Source organism: Cervus elaphus, chromosome 26, assembly GCF_910594005.1.
Source record: "Cervus elaphus chromosome 26, mCerEla1.1, whole genome shotgun sequence".
Taxonomy (NCBI): domain Eukaryota; kingdom Metazoa; phylum Chordata; class Mammalia; order Artiodactyla; family Cervidae; genus Cervus; species Cervus elaphus.
This window is the reverse complement of record NC_057840.1, coordinates 47,642,327-47,659,644: the sequence shown is the minus strand read 5'-3', so window position 1 is coordinate 47,659,644 and position 17,318 is coordinate 47,642,327. Positions and strand designations below refer to the sequence as shown.

General features: G+C 52.4%; 1 protein-coding gene across 2 annotated transcripts in view; it reads left to right on the top strand.

Annotated features, from left to right (window-relative positions):
* Window positions 1–8,177: 8,177 nt before the first annotated feature.
* Window positions 8,178–17,318, top strand: part of RPS6KA2 (ribosomal protein S6 kinase A2) — a 279,856-nt gene continuing 270,715 nt past the window's right edge. For both annotated transcript variants that reach the window (XR_006338071.1, XM_043888661.1), the window contains exon 1: window positions 8,178–8,196. The gene's annotated coding sequence lies outside the window, so the exon portion shown is untranslated. The remainder of the gene's footprint in view (window positions 8,197–17,318) is intronic.

The window sequence follows — 17,318 nt, the reverse complement described above, 5'->3', positions numbered from 1 at the left end:
TTTGTTAGTCTCATCATAAGAAGCGTGGATGCTTGCACGTCATGGATTACCGTGGGGACCGAGGGAGGCAGGCGTCTAAACTGCTGCTCCTCAGGTGTTTTCTGGAACACTGTGTGCAGAAGGTAATTACTTTAGAAACAGTCAAGCCTGTAGTAAGGAGGAGAAAAGAGCCACAGCTCCCAGAAACCAGCAGAGCAAATCCTCTCTCCGTCCGCAGGCCCGCAGAGTTGGGCTGAGCTGCCCGGGCAGCCTCGTGGGTGGCGCCACGTGGAGTGTCTGAGAGAGAAAGCCCAGGTCCCGCCCCTGCTTCCTGGGCAGGGAGAGGCTTTACATCAAGCGGGAAGGCTTCAGAATTACGAGGACTGGGACACTCTTCTGTCTTCAGCAGTGAGAGCCGCGGTGTGAACGAAAGGGCCTGAACTGGTCAGGGTTCCCCAATGAAACAGACCAGCAGGGTGTGCTGCGCTAAGCTGCTGGGTCATGTCCGACTCTTTGTGACCCCGTGGACTGTAGCCTGCCGGGCTCCTCTGTCCATGGATTCTCCAGATAAGGATAATGGAGGGGGTTGCCATGCCCTCCTCCAGGGGATCTTCCCAACTCAGAGATCAAACCCATGTCTCTTAGACAGACAGACAGGCTGAACGAGAAAGAAAAGACGTTTATTCTAAGGACCTGGCTCACACGCAGGTCTGAGATGTGCCTCAGCTGTGTAGCCACTTTCCTCTGACCTGCCGATCAGGCCTGGAGGGACCCAGCCTGTGCTGGGGGGTGGAGGGGGGTCAGGGCAGCTGGCCCTGCTCCCCAGGACTGAGAACCAGTCCCGCTTTATTCTGGTGGCCTTCTTAAACGGAGGCAGAGAGGAAGGAACGAGATGGTTAATGTTCTCTCTGAACTGTGGTCCACCATACTGCTTCTTTAGACAGAGTTCTGGTCCTCAAAGGTTGGGAGAAGACCTTGACGTTCTACTCGGATTCAGTTGTCATTTGGACAAGATGGCCACAGGCCACATGTGTTATTGCCCGAGCTGGGTCCACAGCTTGGCACAGAGCATTTCAGAGTCAGGAAAAGGGTCCAGCCTGGGTTTGCTGACCACACTGGATTGATTTGCAAAGCAATGTTGAGGACACTTGAGTCTCTATTTAAGATAAGTGGGAATTTTCTACAGGTGCAGAAAAAGTATAAGTAGTGTGTTAAAATGTCCACAAAATAATCCCAGTGGGCTCTTCACTGTCTGGGATTGGCTTATACTTCAAGTCTAATTACTACGATTGTTTAAACACTCAATGACTATTTTGATCTGGTTCTCTGGCTGTTCTGGGTGGCCCCACAAAGGGATGCTCTGGCTTCCGAGGCTGTTCAGTCGGCTAGAGCTGCTGTGACGAAGGTCTTGACTGGGCAGCTGAAATAACAGAAACTTAGCTCCTCCCAGTTCTGGAGGCTGGAAGCCCGAGATCAAGGTGTCAGCAGAGTGGTTTCTTCCAAGATGTGTCTCCCGGCCTGGCAGACGGCTGGCATCTCCCCCGTGTCCCAGGCAGGCGGCCCTCTGTGTGTCTGGGCCCTGGTCTCTCCTGATACGCGACTCGGGCAGCCACGTGGTCTCATTTGACGTAATCGCCTCTGTGAAGGCCACATGTCCCCCGTAATCGCCTCTGTGAAGATCACGTGTCCCCCATAATCGCCTCTGTGAAGGCCACGTGTCCCCCTCAGTCACCTTCTAAGGCACCAGCAGCTAGAGCTTCAGTCTCTGAGGGAGTGCGATTCAGCCCGCAATAGTTCATGTTTATCAGTGATGTTACCATAGGTGGAATCATAGTCTATGTTTCCTTCTGAAACTTTTTAATTTTTGAAATTTATTCCTGTCAATTATGTAGTTCTATTCTATTCTTTTTGAGTGCTATGTAGTATTTCACGGTATGAAAAATATCAGCTTATTTTTCCCTTCCCTTACCAAGAAGCCAAGTTAGATGACTTCCATTTTTTTTTGTTCTTTAAAGCGGTGCTCAATGTCTCATGAACATATGCTAGAATTTTTGTCCCTAGTCTAGTGAAATTGTTGACCACAAGATATGTGCATTTTCAGATTAACTGGTATTGAGACGTCCTCTCCACAGTGGTTCATTCATTTATTCCCCGTGTGACAGACTGTCAGACCTCCTGTTTCTCAAAATATGCACCAGCTGCCATTGGATACAATTTTCTACCCTCCTGCTGTTTGTAGGAGCAAAGAAATTCTAGTTCTGGATATATACCCAGGGACTCACACACACACATGCATGTGTGTTTGTGTACATGCATGATCATGCATGTACACACGTGCTCACAGCAGCACTGCTCACAATTCCCAATAGCTGGCAGCAGCTGGAGTGTCCGTCCACAGAGGAATGGATAAGCAGACTGCGGGTGGACAAACGAGGCAATCAGGTCCAGACACACGCTGCAATGTGGACAAAGCCACACAAAAAGCCACACATTGTCAGCCTTAGAGCAGAGAGCAATTCTGTGTGAGCAAAAATGAGTTTGTCTGGGGAGAGCAGAGGAACTGCCGCTTGAGACAAGCGGGCCACATTTTAGGGGGAAACTGGTGAGGGTCATTTTGAACCAAAGTTTATTGGGGAAGAGCTGGAGTTTCTCACTGGCTGCAAGCCCTGCCACCGTCCTTCTTCTCTTAAAGCCAGAGGTGACATCCCCAGGTGAAAAGTGTCCTCCGTCATTAAAATGTAAGTCTCAACCCGCGTCTTCTCTCTGGTGACACAAGGCTGGCGCGAGGGAGAGCGCCCCCTGCAGGGCCCCATGTGAAGTGAACCTTGCTTTAAGTGTTTCTGCAGTTTGACTCCCCTGATGAGAAGCTTCCAGAGGGGACATCCACAGAGACAGAGTGTAGACTGCATGGCCAGGACCTGGGCCAGGCTGGGGCTGGGGGAGAGCGGGGAGTGACTGCCTAATGCGTATGGGGTTTTCTTTCAAAGCGATGAACGTGTTTTGCAATTGGATAGTGGTGATGGTTACAGAACACTGCGTGCTAAATTGCTCAGTCGTGTCCGACTCTTTGCGACCCCATGGACTGCTGCCCACCAGGCTCCTCTGTCCATGGGACTTTCCAGGCAAGAACACTGGAGTGGGTTGCCATGCCCTCCTCCAGGGGATCTTCCTGACCCTGGGATTGCAGGCGGATTCTTTACCACTGGGCCGCCCTACACAACACCATGGGTGCACTAAATACCGTCAAATTAGACATTCTAAATGCTTAATCCCCTGTTATGTGCACCCTCCCAGTGGGGGTCCGCCCCTGGCCCCCCTCTCTTAGCCCCTGGGGGTTCTCTGCTCCTTCCTTCCTCCTCACAGTTCACTTATTCACTGAGCCGCCTTTCTGTGCCCCCCCCCCCCCTGCCCTCTAAGTGCGCTAGTTGAGACAGCCCTTGGGCGCTTTTATCTGCCGCTCCGTGGGGGGAGATGTGCTCTGAGCTGCTCTCCTCCCAGTTATCACGGCCCGGCCCGGCCCCGGGGCGGAGGGGAGGGAGCGATGACCCGCTAGGAGGGGCGCCGGTTCGGAACAGGCGTGGCCTCCCCTGGGACCCGCCACACTCGCCTTGACTCGTTTTATCTGGAAAGGACACGGGGCGCAGCCCCGAAACCAGCAAGCGGCTGCGGAGGGCGGGCTCCTCCGCTGACGGCTGAGGCTGGGACACGCCTGTGACCCTCTCTGCTCTGCCCGGTCGCTCAGTCCTGTCCGGCTCTGTGCGACCCCCTGGACTGTAGCCGCCGGGCTCCTCTGTCCATGGGGTTCTCCAGGCAAGGATACTGGAGTGGGTTGCCATGCCCTCCTCCAGGGGATCTTCCCGACCCAGGGGTCGAACCTGCGTTTCCTGGGTTTCAGGCGGATTCTTTACTGTGTGACCGCACCAGGGAAGCATTAACCCACTGGAGTCCATAAAAAGCCAGACAGCCCATGGACCTCTGGAGCTTTGGGTCCTAAGGAGGGTCTGGAAAGGGGAGGCTGTGGAGAACAAGCCCGCCTTCCTCCAGTCGGTCCCCGCGTGAGGGCAGCGCCTTATCCCCGGGTGCGCATCAGTGAGGCCCCAGGAGCGGACTGTCCAGCCGCGCGCGTCCGGGGCGGGGGGCGGGCTCTCCCAGGCTGCGTCCTCTGCTGCCCCCTGGCGGACGATGCAGGTTGGGCGGGGAAGCCGCCGCGATGACCGAGGGCCGCGGGCCGGAGGGCCGACCGACCGTCTGCAGCCGCCCTGCCGCAGGGCCGTGGGAGTTGGGGGCGGGGGTGGGCGTCCACGCCGCCACCATCCGAAGACGTTTGTGACTCAGTACGGCAGAGGGTCTGCTGGATAAGCCCAACAGCGTCAGGGCGCTGTTTTGGTCATCTCTAAATGCTTCCAAATGGCAGACCCTTAAATTGATCTCTGGCCTCTGTATAAGGAGTAGGCCCCAGGCGGCGTCCAGTGTGGCCTTCCGGTCAAGCCGGACAGTCCTGGGTGCCAGTGTCTCTGCTGCCCTCTGCTGTCTCTGCCCTGCTCTCTCACCCTCCTGAGCTGGCAGGTGGAATAAAGGGCCCTTGAAAGCGAAAGAAAGTGAAGTCGCTCAGTCGTGTCTGACTCTTTGCGACCCCATGGACTGCAGCCCACCAGGCTCCTCCATCCATGGGATTCTCCAGGCAAGGGTACTGGAGTGGGTTGCCATTTCCTTCTCCTGGGGATCTTCCCGACCCAGGGTTTGAACCCAGGCCTCCCGCATTGCGGGCAGACGCTTTACCGTCTGAGCCACCAGGGAAGTCCTAAAGGACCCTTAGATCTAGTCAAGCCCCTGGAGGTCGACTCCTGGGGGTCACAGACGCACAGGCCAGTGCTCTCAGAGCAGCGTGGGCTGTCTTGGGGCTCCTCTTTACTGCTGCACCTGGGGGACCCTTCCTCTTCCTGCATCATCCCCAAGCTCAACTCTGCTTGAGGCTCCTGCATGCCAGACGTCTGACACATACAGCTTGTTTCTCTGGGCTCCCCGAGACCACCTCAGCTCAACTTTGCATACTCGGAAACCCAGGCACAGTGGTTGAGTGCCTTGCCTAGCGCCTGGTGCCTGGAAGCACACTCTGGCCCGCTGTCCCACAGCCTGGGTGCCCGCCCCCGGCGGCTGCTCCTCCTGGAAGGTCAGCAGTGCTGGCTGGGGAGGGGCTGGGCGGGAGCGGGAGCCCCAGCTTTCTCTGAGACCAGCAGCCATCACTTCTGTGCACATTGGTGAATTCAGGACACCAGTGACCCTCCAGGCACACCCTGGCTTTCCAAGAGTCAACCCCACTAATTTCATTTGGGAATTAAGAGCATATTCAATCAACTGCCTGCCTGTCTAAATTCGGCATCTAAGGACTATGCACCGAGCCTTCCAGGAAACAGGGACTCTGGGAATGAGGCTGACCTTCTTACATTATAAGACTGGACTGTCAGCTTTACATACTCAAAACCGGATATTGAGAAGACCCACAAGCATCGAGGGAAGCTTCGCCATCCAGGCCAGAAATCCCAACACTGAACACAGAGCATGTGGCCCTCGTGTGTGTCCCGTGACACATGGCTGCTCTCTGGGCCTTTATGAAGGTCGTTAAGCCATAGTCTTCCCCAAATGGTCATTGATCCTTGGCTTAGAAAACTCTGGTATTTTATTTCAAATCCACAAAGCACAAAAATATTTGCTTGCCCAGGTTTGTCTGACCAGTTTCCCCTTCACGAAACGCACCTGGAGTTCAGTCTGCTCGGACGAGGGGTCTTGCACCGTCTCTCCTCTGGCTTGTTCTCCATGGTGGGCTAGCGTGACGGTCTTGAAATCACGCAGACACACTGGGATGAGAGCGCGGCGGCGGGGACGTGACGGGATGGGCTGGGGAGGAGGGAGGAGCGGAGAGGGGCTGACTCAGAGGCAGGACTTCCTGCCGGGCCAGACGGAGCGGCCTGTCCGCCCCCCGCCCTCTCTGGCTCCCCGGCACCTGCCCCCGGCTCTCCTGCTCCAGTGGAAGCGGGATGGGGAGGGCGCTCTGCGCTGTCCAGCACCCCCAGGACGGGGCCAGAGTAGGAGGACCCGGGGCTTCACTCTGCAGTTGGAAAAGCCCCTGCTCCACATGCCCACATTTGGGTCTGGCTGCCCGTGGAGCGGGGGGACCGGCTGGGGGGCAGCAGAGGGAGAGAAGGGGACGACGGGGCTGGTGTGTCTGCAGAATGATGAGCGTTGTCACTTCATCCCCAGGTCTTTTTCAGGGAGAGTCCCAGACATTGCGTGGTCTGTGTGTACAGCCCCCAGGTTCCCAGGTGGCCGGGTCAGGAGACCCTGCAGGGTGAACCCCACATGAGAAGGTGCTCCTTTTGGGGTTGGCTGTGGGTTGAGAGAGGTAGTGGGTGAACGCAACGTGTTGTGGGGTTTTAGGGGCCCCCATTTCTTGCTATTAGGCATTTATTTGTAAACGTACCACTTAGGTGTCATTAGGCCTCCTTTTCAAGTTGCAGAAACCAGCTCAGACTAGCTGAAGTTAAAACTGGCAGTTTATCTCCTCCTGTCATTGAAAAGAGATGGCTTCTGGCAGCTTTGAATCCAACGGTCCTGAAACTGTCAGCAGCACGCTGACTCTGTCTCCCTCTTTGATCCCAGGCCCATTTCCCGGCCAACAAACTCCAGAGCATCTGCGCAGTGGCCCCATGGCTCCCCGGACTGGACAGGCCTTCCCTGGCCTGGGTTCTGTGCCGGGCACTGCACCAGGCGAATGACAGGGCCTGAGTCACGCCCCTGCCCGTGGTGGGGAAGTGCAGCGGTGGGGTCACTTTCACCAGCCTGTGTGGAATCTGCTTCCCACTGGAGGAAAGGGGACGTTTGCCGAGGAGGGAGAAACTGGGGGGAGAAAGACCACAGGCGTTTGCCCCTTATGCCCCGTGTAGCAAAGGCCGGGGTAGGAGCTGCAGAAATAAGCAGTAGATCACATAGAAGGAAGCGTCTTCCTGCCATTCCACATTCATCGTCCAGCTGGGGGTCGGAGAGCAAGGACAGACGGACGCGGAGCGGGGCTTGCGGCCTTGGCCGCACCTGGAGGCGGTACGGACGCTGATGGGCTGGGGTTCCGTCTCCAGAGGCTCTGAGTTACCGGATCTGGGAGTTTGTAAAACTCCATCCACCATGGAGGGGCAGGGACATAAGGGAACTGGAGACCTGGCTGGTACCCGCCCTGTCACCGGTGTGAAGACTCAGCGGCACTGCAGGTGAACTTGCAGCGCTGGTGACCAGGAATTCTCTCAAGGTGTGGTCTCCATGGGGCCCCCTTCCTATAGCCTGTTAGGCAGGAGGGGGGCCAAAGTCATGGAGAAGGGAGTTTGGCCTTTCTGTCTTCTGAGCCTTGAGCTACAGTTATTAGTCAAGGGTGAAAGAGACAAGTTTATCCACTTTCTCCAGCTCATGTTTTAGTGGATTTGAGCCTCAGAACAGAGAACAGAGGCAAAATGAGGAATACATTGGAAAATGACAAGTGTGCCCCCAGGATGCTATGTGCAGAAGCAGGCAGAGCTGTGATTTCTGTTCTCGAGACCCTCAAGTCGTGGTGCTAATTAAAATCTTCAGGTTATGGTAGTTTCGAGTCTAGACAAGGAGAGGCAGGGAGCTGTGTGCGTCTCCAGGCCGAACCCCTATGGCCGAACGTGATTGGAGTTTTAATTCGGTGTCCGTTAGGCTATTTACAGATTAGAAGTCTTGCCTGCTGCAGCTGAATGAGCACCTTCTCTGGGACGGAGGGCCTCAAGGTCACCCTAAGATGCTGGCCGGCCCTCAGTGATAACCACAGCTCCTTAGCCGAAGGCTGTGTGTCTGGAGATTAACAAGTGACTTTTTTTTTTTCGGTTACATTTTGAGGTTGGGTATGGGACATCACTTCCTTTGGCTGAATGTAAAAGTTGCACAAAAGTTTGCAAGTTCCCTTCTTTCGGTGTTTATACTGACGGGCTTTCTGAGAGCTAGTGAAACTCCTCAAGTTATTGACAACCATGTGGAGATTCATGTTCAGAAACAAAAAGCTGCCAGCCTTGGTGAGTGTCCGTGTAGCTGTCCGCCCTGAGCAGCGACCGTCCAGGACGTCCTGTGACTTAAAGGACTTTTCTCCACTCTCTGCCCCCACAGGACAAGGGTGACCCGCCCTCGCTCGAGACGAAGACAGCTGTGTCGGCCAAGGTAAGTGACACCAGCTCGGCTTGTTTTTCTCCACGTGAATATCACTTACATTTTTAAAAAACGTTCAGCGTGAAGTCTTTTTCGCTTTGGGGGCTGTTTTAAGCTGCCCAAAGGCCAGCAGAGACAGTGGTGTGCTTTTGGAAGAGCGGAAGCCGCCCCCGCCCCCCCTGCAGTACGATTTGAATTCTCCGATGTTGCCCAGAGTTGTGTAATAACGTCTTCATACAGCAGGGGTCTGTCTTGCGCGTCACCCTGGGAATGTCACCCAGCTTTCCAGGAAGACAGTTTCATTCTGAATCCGAAGCCACTGGGGAGGTGGCGCGTGTGACCTCATGCACAGTGCTTCTTTGAAATCTTTCCGTGCCTTCACGACGAGCAAATGAGACATCAGAGCTGGGCAGGGCTGTCCCCCCGGGGCCAGTGGGCTGGTGGCTGGCCATCTTTAGGATTCTACTGTGTGCGGAGTTCAGGGTCCTCTGGAAGCTCTTCTAGGAATCTGGCCTAAAATGAATCATTTTGGATGGAGGTAGATTTCTTGTAATATTTTGAGCAGCTGTCTGGTTGAAATACTGACATTATGGGTAAGGGATGTTATAAGATGGACTTATGGACATTTTGTGTCTCCCAGCAATAATAACTCGACCTGTGCCCGCGAACAGCGGCGGCCTTCATTGTCCAGCCTATAGATTCTCCACGGGCTTGGCAGGTACAATGGCCCGATCCCTGTGGGTTCCAGACAGGTCACAGAAGCCCGGGTGTGGGTCAGGCTTATTTAATTTACGTGAATACATCAAACCACGTCCTGGTCATACTAGACAGAACTGCTCCTGGTTGTCGGCACGCTGGACTCTAAGAGTCCTGCTTCCCTGGCCCTGTCCAGGTGGTGGGCCACCAGAACCCATGTAGTTCTGGAGCTGCTCTGAAAAGTGACGGCTTCTCTGTGACTCACTGTGGGACTGGGGCCCAGGGCCCTGCGGAGCCCCTGTGTTCCAGGATCTGTAATCTTGGAGCAGAGGAAGCTGGGGCCAAGAGTAGCCAGTCCTGCATTTGGTTGCTGACATAAACAATGCTTATCACTGAATACCAGTGTTTTACTTTTCATACATTTGGGGGGTTTCCTCTCTGAGTCTCATTGTATTTTTATTAACAGCCCAATATGAAGAATTTGTTTGGAAAAAAATTCCTCAATATCATCATCTTGTATGAATTAGATTTCCTTATTAGACATAAAAATTGTGTCAGTAGAATAAAAAGTGAATGATCAATGATCTCTGGCTATATAAAATCTCAAGATGGCCCTAATTATTTCAGCCTGGTGACTAGACAGATGTCTATACCGCTTGGAACTGCATCCTAATGTCAGTAAACTCAGAAAATGAGATATGTTGTAGTAGCAGGAAATTGGCCTTTCATACTATCTTCATAACCTTTTCTCAGTCTATTTTATAATCTGTTCAAGAAAAGAATTCCCTGGTGGCTCAGATGGTACAGAATCTGCCTGCCATGTGGAAAAGCCAGCTTTGATCCCCAGGTCAGGAAGATCCTTTGGAGAAGGGAACAGCCACCCACTCCGGTATTCTTGTCTGGAGGGAGAATCCCATGGACGGAGGAGCCTGGTGGGCTACAGTCCACGTGGTCTCAGAGAGTCAGACATGACTAAGCAACTTTCACTTCTCATTTTCAGCTGATGATTCTTAGCAAAACTTTTATTCAGCTTTATAAGGAAGCCCAGGGATTCATGGGAAAGTGCGTGTCTGCTGGAAAATCGAGCTCATTGTTCACACTTTATCACGCTCCACGTTTAGACCAACCACACTAAACAGCAGGGATTCTTCTCGGTCGTAGAAATGAACAAAGGCAAAGAAAAGGAGTCTGGTGGGTAACAGACGGGGTCCTGGGGTGTGGCGGGGGTGCAGGGCCCTTTGTGAACCGTTCCCTCAGCAGTCAGTGGCCAGGCCCACGAGGTGTGACCTGCAAGAGCAGCAGACAGGACCCAAACGCTCTTCAAGGAGGCTGTTTCTATCAGGCCTGGATTACCTCCAAAGTCGAGGCGCCCAGGGGCCCAGGAGGGGCTTCCCGGGTGGCCAGGGCCCCTCTGGAGCTCTTGGCCCCTGAGTAGGTGAAAACGGTTGGCTCTGTTTTCAGATCCCTGGATGATGAGCAGGAATTCCTTCTTATATTGAGGACTGTTGTTTAGTCGCTAAGTCATACTCGGTTGCAACCCCATGGACTGTAGCCCGCCAGCCTCCCCTGTCCATGAAATTCTCCAGGTGAGAATACTGGAGTGGGTTGCCATTCCCTTCTCCAGGGGATCTTCCCAGGGATCATACCCACGTCTCCTGCATTGGCAAGCGGGTTCTTCACCACTGCGCCACCCGGGAAGCCCCATTGAGGACCGAACCCGCAAATCAGAGCTCACACAGCATCCCCTCGGTGCACCCCGAGAGTATGGAGAAAGTCTCGGGACAGCTGTGAGTGACAAGTCTGCCTTTCCCCTTCTCTCCCCCTCTCTTTCCACGTGTACTTTTGATAAGACTTTTCAAAACTTTACATTAGATTGTTACCCCAACTGGGAGCATTATGGGGGTCTCCTGTTTCAAACCCTAAGGCAGATTTAGCTGTCAGACAGTGAGCAGGTGCCGCTCTTCACTTTGACAGGAAGCATGATATTTTACCAGGTGGGTCGGAGAGGTGCTAATGGGCACAGAGCCGCCCGTCCTTAACCTGTTTCACCTGATAAACCTACTCGCGGCCTCCAGCTCCACAGCTGATTGAATTTCCCCTTTTTCTATTATGGTTTCACTCTTCACTTGATTTTATAGGAAGCTCTTTATTGATTTAGTTTTGGCCAAGTTGGGTCTTCGTGGCTGCCCGCTCATTTCTCTAGTTACCACGAGGGGGGCTGCTCTCCAGCTGCGGGGCGTGGGCTTCTCTGGTCGGGGAGCAGGGCCCCGAGGTGTGTGTGACTCCTGGGTTCTAGGTGTGACTCCTGGGTTCTAGGTGTGACTCCTGGGTTCTAGGTGTGTGGGTCTCCCGGGTTCTAGGTGTGACTCCCGGGTTCTAGGTATGACTCCCGGGTTCTAGGTGTGTGGGCCTTCTAGGTGTGACTCCCGGGTTCTAGGTATGCGGGCCTTCTAGGTGTGACTCCTGGGTTCTAGATGTGACTCCCGGGTTCTAGGTGTGCAGGCCTCGGTGGTTGTGGCTCTAGAGCCGGAGCTCTAGAGCTAGGGCTTAGTTGTCCGGAGACATGTGGTATCTTCTTGGACCAGGAACTGAACCCGTGTCTCCTGCATTGGCAGGATGATTCTAAGAAGCAATTTAAAAAGAAGACAGAGGAGGTAAAAATTCCAAAGTGGGGAGAATTCTTTGGGCCAGCACTCACCCTTCACAGACAGAAGGGTGGCTTGTTTAGAGCGGCTTCTGCACCCGAAAGGGCTGTCTGGGCTCCTTCCCTGGTCTCCCTTCCTGTTTTTTTCATTGCTTTGGAATGGACTGAATGCCCTTTTCAGACAGTGGCGTTGTTCAGTGAGGCCCTGATTCAGGGGAACTTTACAAATAAAGAGACGTGACTGCTCCCTCGGGGCCCTGCTCTTGCAGCCGAGGAGCGAGGCCTCCCCGGGGGTCACCGGGCAGGACTTGAGACTGGGCGGTGTTGTGGGCGGCGTCGTGGGGGGCGTGGGGAGATGCGGCAGACGGTGGAGGGCGAGGCCGGGCAGGCCGAGCACAGACCCTGGCCCGCGCCCCTCCGCCACCGGCCTGACCGCACGGGGCGTGGGTGTCGTGTCTATTTTGTGTTGATTCCTAATAATTTGAGAGACAATCCATTCTTTTGTCAGATACCTCCGCATTACATGAATTAAGTAAGGGGATGACTCACACTTAATCCTCTGAAAAGGAAGCGCTGCGGTGTGCGGGAACACTGGTCCGCATTAACCCGCCGCTCTCTTTTGAGAGAGGCCGTGTGGCAGGCGGCCCCCAGCGTAGCCACGAAACCCGCTCTCGGCCTGGAGCTTTGAAGCAGGGGCCCGAGCTGGCTTCTCTTCTCTGTCGTGCCCTGTATGACTGTGCTTGGATCTGCTCACCCAGGACCAGATGGATCCCCCTGAGGGTTTGAAGCCTTGCAATAAGGGTGATTTTTTTTCTCTTTGACTGTCTTTTTCATCAATCTTTCCTTGCCTCCGCCTTGAATCCTGAGGCTCTTGATAAAGTATTCACAGAAGTACTTTGCATCTTGTTGATGGTGTTGATAAGGTGAAGGTGACGGGTGTCGTTAACAGGGCGGGGCAGAGGGGGTCGCAAGCGGAAATCTGGGTTTTCAGCCTGTTTTCAGGGGCAGAAGTTCTCCTGTGGAGTGGAGCCGCCCCTGCCCCTCTAACTCAGCTCAGGTTAAGGCTTTTCACTCCTTCCCGCCACAGTGGAGGTGTGGACATCTGTGTGGGGCCGTGGTTATCTCTGCTGCCCACCAGCAGACCTGGGGCCGATAAGGAAGGCAGGCCGGGACTGCAGAGTGGGTGCAGACATCCTCTCGAGGCACCTGGGGTACCTAGGGAAGTTTCCAGAACAGCAGAGGAGATGCCTGCCTGAAAGCAGCACAGTGAAACCTCTGCACTGGTCCCCATTCCCTCCTTGAACAATCACGGAAGAGTCAAACACGGTCTCATCTCTGTATTTCTGTAACTGTGGGTCTTTCCCAATCTGCGTGTAGTGCTTCAGTGGCAACTACTCAGGGGCAAATGTGGAGCTAGGAAAATCCTTTGATCAAGGCCATAACTGTAAATTTCCTTTTGGGGTATCTGGAGAAAAATTAAGCATTAACCTTAGGGGGAAAAGCTGACCCCAAATTTTAGCATAGCTTACTTCCCTCCCCCCCCAGCCAAAACAGAAAAGATTTATAGGAAAAAAAAAAAATCCCAAAATTCTTAGGGATTTTCATTCAGTTCTAGGATCCAAGGTGATTTTTTTTTCTTCATACTTCTCTGTAATTTCTAAAGAAATCTAAGCTACTAATCAATAATCATATCTTAAGAAATAGGTAAGGCTCAAGTCATTCTAAAAATATTAAAATAACTATAATCATTGGGTGATTATATTACAGATGTCTGGAATTTAATAACAGATGGATAATGCTAATGTCTTAGATAATTTCACCAACCAAAGGGGGCATTTAGTGGCCTGTAGTGACAAATAGCGTGAAAAGAAGTAGTCAATTCATTAACTGACAAGTCACTGCAATTTGCAACGCAGGATAAGAGATGTCACCAGAATTATACACCCGAGCAACCCAAAGGGTTTGAGATTTGTCTGACATTTGTAGCTCACCTTGCAAATGTCTCAGCCATAATGATGGCCATTGTGACGCTGACCTCCGGTGAGCTGGAGAAGCAGGAAGTGTTCTGTCTATTTTTAACAGGCCGAGGTGACAGCCAGCGCCCTCACTTCCCACTTGCTCTCTCCATGTATCAGAGCCGAGCACCTGTCCCTGGCCAGCCAGTTCCCCGGGATCACTGTTCCTCCCTGTCGTCACTGCTCTCACAGACGAGGAACTGAAGGCCGAAAGAAACGAAGCCCTTCGCTCTGGCACGCAACCAAAAGGTGATGCGTAGTCCTGTGTCTTTCAAGCAAGCAGAAAAGCTTTTCAATTCTCTCTTATAAGCTCCAGCTTGCTGTCTCACATCTTCTACTGCAGTTTAGGTTGGCATTTTCTAAACTATGGGAAATTATGGCTTTCATAATCTACAAAGCTACTATTTTTTACTACTATTCCTGTTATGAGTTGGCCTCACGTGAGACTCCAGGCTAACATGTCTGATCCCACCCAGGACCTAAAGATGCAGTCAGGAGTGCCGTTTCATCTCCACAAGGGGGGATTAACTGTCGGGGAGGGGGGAGCTGCTTGGCTGGCCAGCCCCGGGCTCTCTGTGGCCCACGGCCTGGGAACACGGCCGGCTGGTCTAGGGATGCCCGAGCCTTCACGGTGCCAGCACCCACGGCCGCTTCTACAGGACGCGGCCTCCGTGTTCCTCTCTCATAGACGTGATGCCGCCCTCATACTGCGATCCTTCTCATGCGACTTCACTTAGGGATGTTTTCCTCCCTGGGAACACGGTGACCGTCCTTTATACCGTCCATGACAGCACTGACTTTGACTAGGAGGGTGGTCGTGTGCTGGGATCAAAAGAGGGCAGACCAGGAGCCCACAGGCCTGGGCTGAGGTCCTCTCCTCACCCCACCTGGCCACTCGGTGAACGTGACCTCGCTTAGGCCAGGTCACCCGACTGGGCGGCTACTGAAAGGATGGGACTGTCATCCTTTATTGGAGATAAACGGTCAGAGCGTCTCAGCAGTTTTCCTCTCTTATATGTTTATACATACATATAAACATGCATTCAATGTATAATGTATAAATATACACGTGTAACATACACATGTATACATTCATAAGGATGTAAATGAATGTGTCACTTGTGGTTTCCAGATTCTTTTCACAGACTTTTCCCTCACGTTATTAGAAGGGGCTCATTCATGAGCAAGGGTTTCCACTGGACTTTGCAAAATATAATGACCCTTCAGCTGGGGTGCTTAGGGAGCCCCATGGCCCTGATTTAATCCCACGGTACAAGACCATCACCCATACCCCCCACACCCCTGGCTCCAAGCACCTGCTGGTCGTGAGCTGGACACATCTGATGCTTTCGGACCCTTCAGCTCTGCGATGGTCTGTCTGATCCCGCGGGGGCCTAGAGGAGTGGAATTCCAGGTTTTACAGAGGAAGACAGGGCCTAATGCTGCAAAGCTGATGTTATGGTGTCACTGAAACACGACATGGGTGCTCTGTAGAGGTGCTGGCGATGGTTTATTTCCTGGGCCTGATCGTCCCCGCATTTTGGCTTTGCTGCTGAAGGATAGATGCCCGTCTGACAAGTCCTTTCAAGCAGGGACCAGCTTACTTCTTTTAAGAATGTATTTGGGAGATGAGTAAGCCAAGACTGTCATGACAATTTTCCATGGCACAAAATAAAAGGTAATTCATTGCCACCGTCACCATGACAACATTCAGTTCGCGTACTTACATATACCTGCAATGAAATTCTATCAACAGTGAGAGCTTTCTATTGAAACAAGCCACCGGATCTAACAGGACCGTGACTGAGCCACAGATCAAAGAACCTCTCTTTTTGTTAACCTATTTCCAAAGGACTAAGCCCGAGATAATTACCTTTTAATTCCCGTGGAAGTTTGAATTGAATTGCAGTTGGGATACCCCAAAATGCTGTCATGAAAACCCTGATGGTTTTAGGTGGGGAGAGTTTAGGCAGACACTCAGCTTCCCTCCACCTGCCCCATTCTCTCTCTCTCTCGGAACCTGGGCACGCCGCCACCAGAGGCGACGGGAGCGAGGCTTGTCCACAAGCGCACTGTGTCAGGCGTTTCGGGGAAAGTGTGTGGTGCAGGAAAGATGGCGTTTTCTCAGTGAACTGTCTCCCTGCACCCCTGTGGCTTGAGTTCATCTAACCTGGGCTTGATTCCTCCTCCCAGGACAGCCAAGGCAGACCTCATGCTTCCCGTAAGCCATGACCAGACCAGGTGATGAGCAGTCACTCTGTCACCCTTGGGGGCTTCCCAGGTGGCGTTAGTGGTAAAGAACCTGCCTGCCAATGCAGGAGACTTAAGAGATGCAGATTTGATCCCTGGGTCAGGAGGATCCCCTGGAGGAGGGCATGGCAACCCACTGCAGTATTCTTGCCAGCAGAATCCCATGGACAGAGGAGCCTGGCAGGCTACAGTCCAGGGGGTCGCAGAGTCAGACACGACTGAGCGACTGAGCGCACGCCCAGCGGGGAGGAGTTTGGTGGGCTGATTTTCATGCTGTAGAGATGCTTCTTGTTTAACTCTTGGGGTTTCTACTTTCAGGTAGTACACCAGATAGATGTACCCTTAGAAGCAGATGTTTACACATTTCTTAAGCCTTTTATCATATTCTGCACAGAAAATAATCTGAGATGATGTCTGTGCCCCAAATGAGCTCACTTTTCTTTCTCCAGATAACCATACCCAGGTGACCCTGATGTTGGCTATGCTGAAAACACTCTCATGTGACATAAGCATCTTTTTCGAGGGCTTGGATAGGATGCAGACACTGAAAATTAGCTTTCTAGTTGTAGTCCATGTGTTTGAGATGATACTGGAGCCTCGCATGCCCCCACACAAAAATTCAGTAACAAATTCTGAGTTCTAATCAAGCCTGGATGTTAAAAAGGGAAGGACTGTTACAAACATCGAAACAAAATGTTAATGAAAGACCAGAGAGTCCAGGTTTAATTTCCTCCTTCACCATCCCCAAATGCCAGGGAGCAGGGTTTGATGACGCATAAACTTCTTTCTCCCCTGTTCTTGAGGGGCCGCAGCGGCCACTGCAAGGGCCAGGGCTGGCTGGTGGGTCTCCTCGGCAGTGTGAGCTGGGTCTTCTGTTAGTGAAGAGTAACTTCACTTCTTGTAGCTTTCACTTTCTTGTAGCTCCCGAGAAAGAATGCTCGTTTCTGTGAGCGATGGCAAGTAGATGTTAAGATCCAGGACTTTTCCAAGGGGTGAGATGTGCACTGATTTTAGGGAAAAGGAATAGAACTGGATGTCTTTTAAGTTTCTGACAATTTGACAAAGAAGAATTCAAGACGGAAATGTGAGGAGTTGCCTGGTCCAATAAAAATAAGAGACAAGAAATTTGGTGAGAATGGGAAGAACACCAGTTTCCATTAATTTCCCTGTTTGGTGCCAGCGTTCAGGAGCAAACCAATGATTGAGAGGTTTTTAAAAAGAAGCATCTTCCTCTGTTGCCAAAATTTGGCTCATGAAACAAACCATGCTTTGTTCTCGAAGTAACAGCTCAATATGTGATTTTTTTCCCCCTTAGTCTGCATTAATTGCCAGTGGCTCCACTTTAGGAAAAATGCACATGTCATGGCAGGTGTGTGATGCACCTTTAAAAAATCCTGTTTCATCAGTTCCTAATAGTTTTTCTAATGGAAGGTATGATTAATAAATATCACACCTTAGAATGCCCCTCCAGAGGACTGACCTAGTGATTACTCTTCCAAAACTCTCTTCTATGTTGTTTATCTGAAATA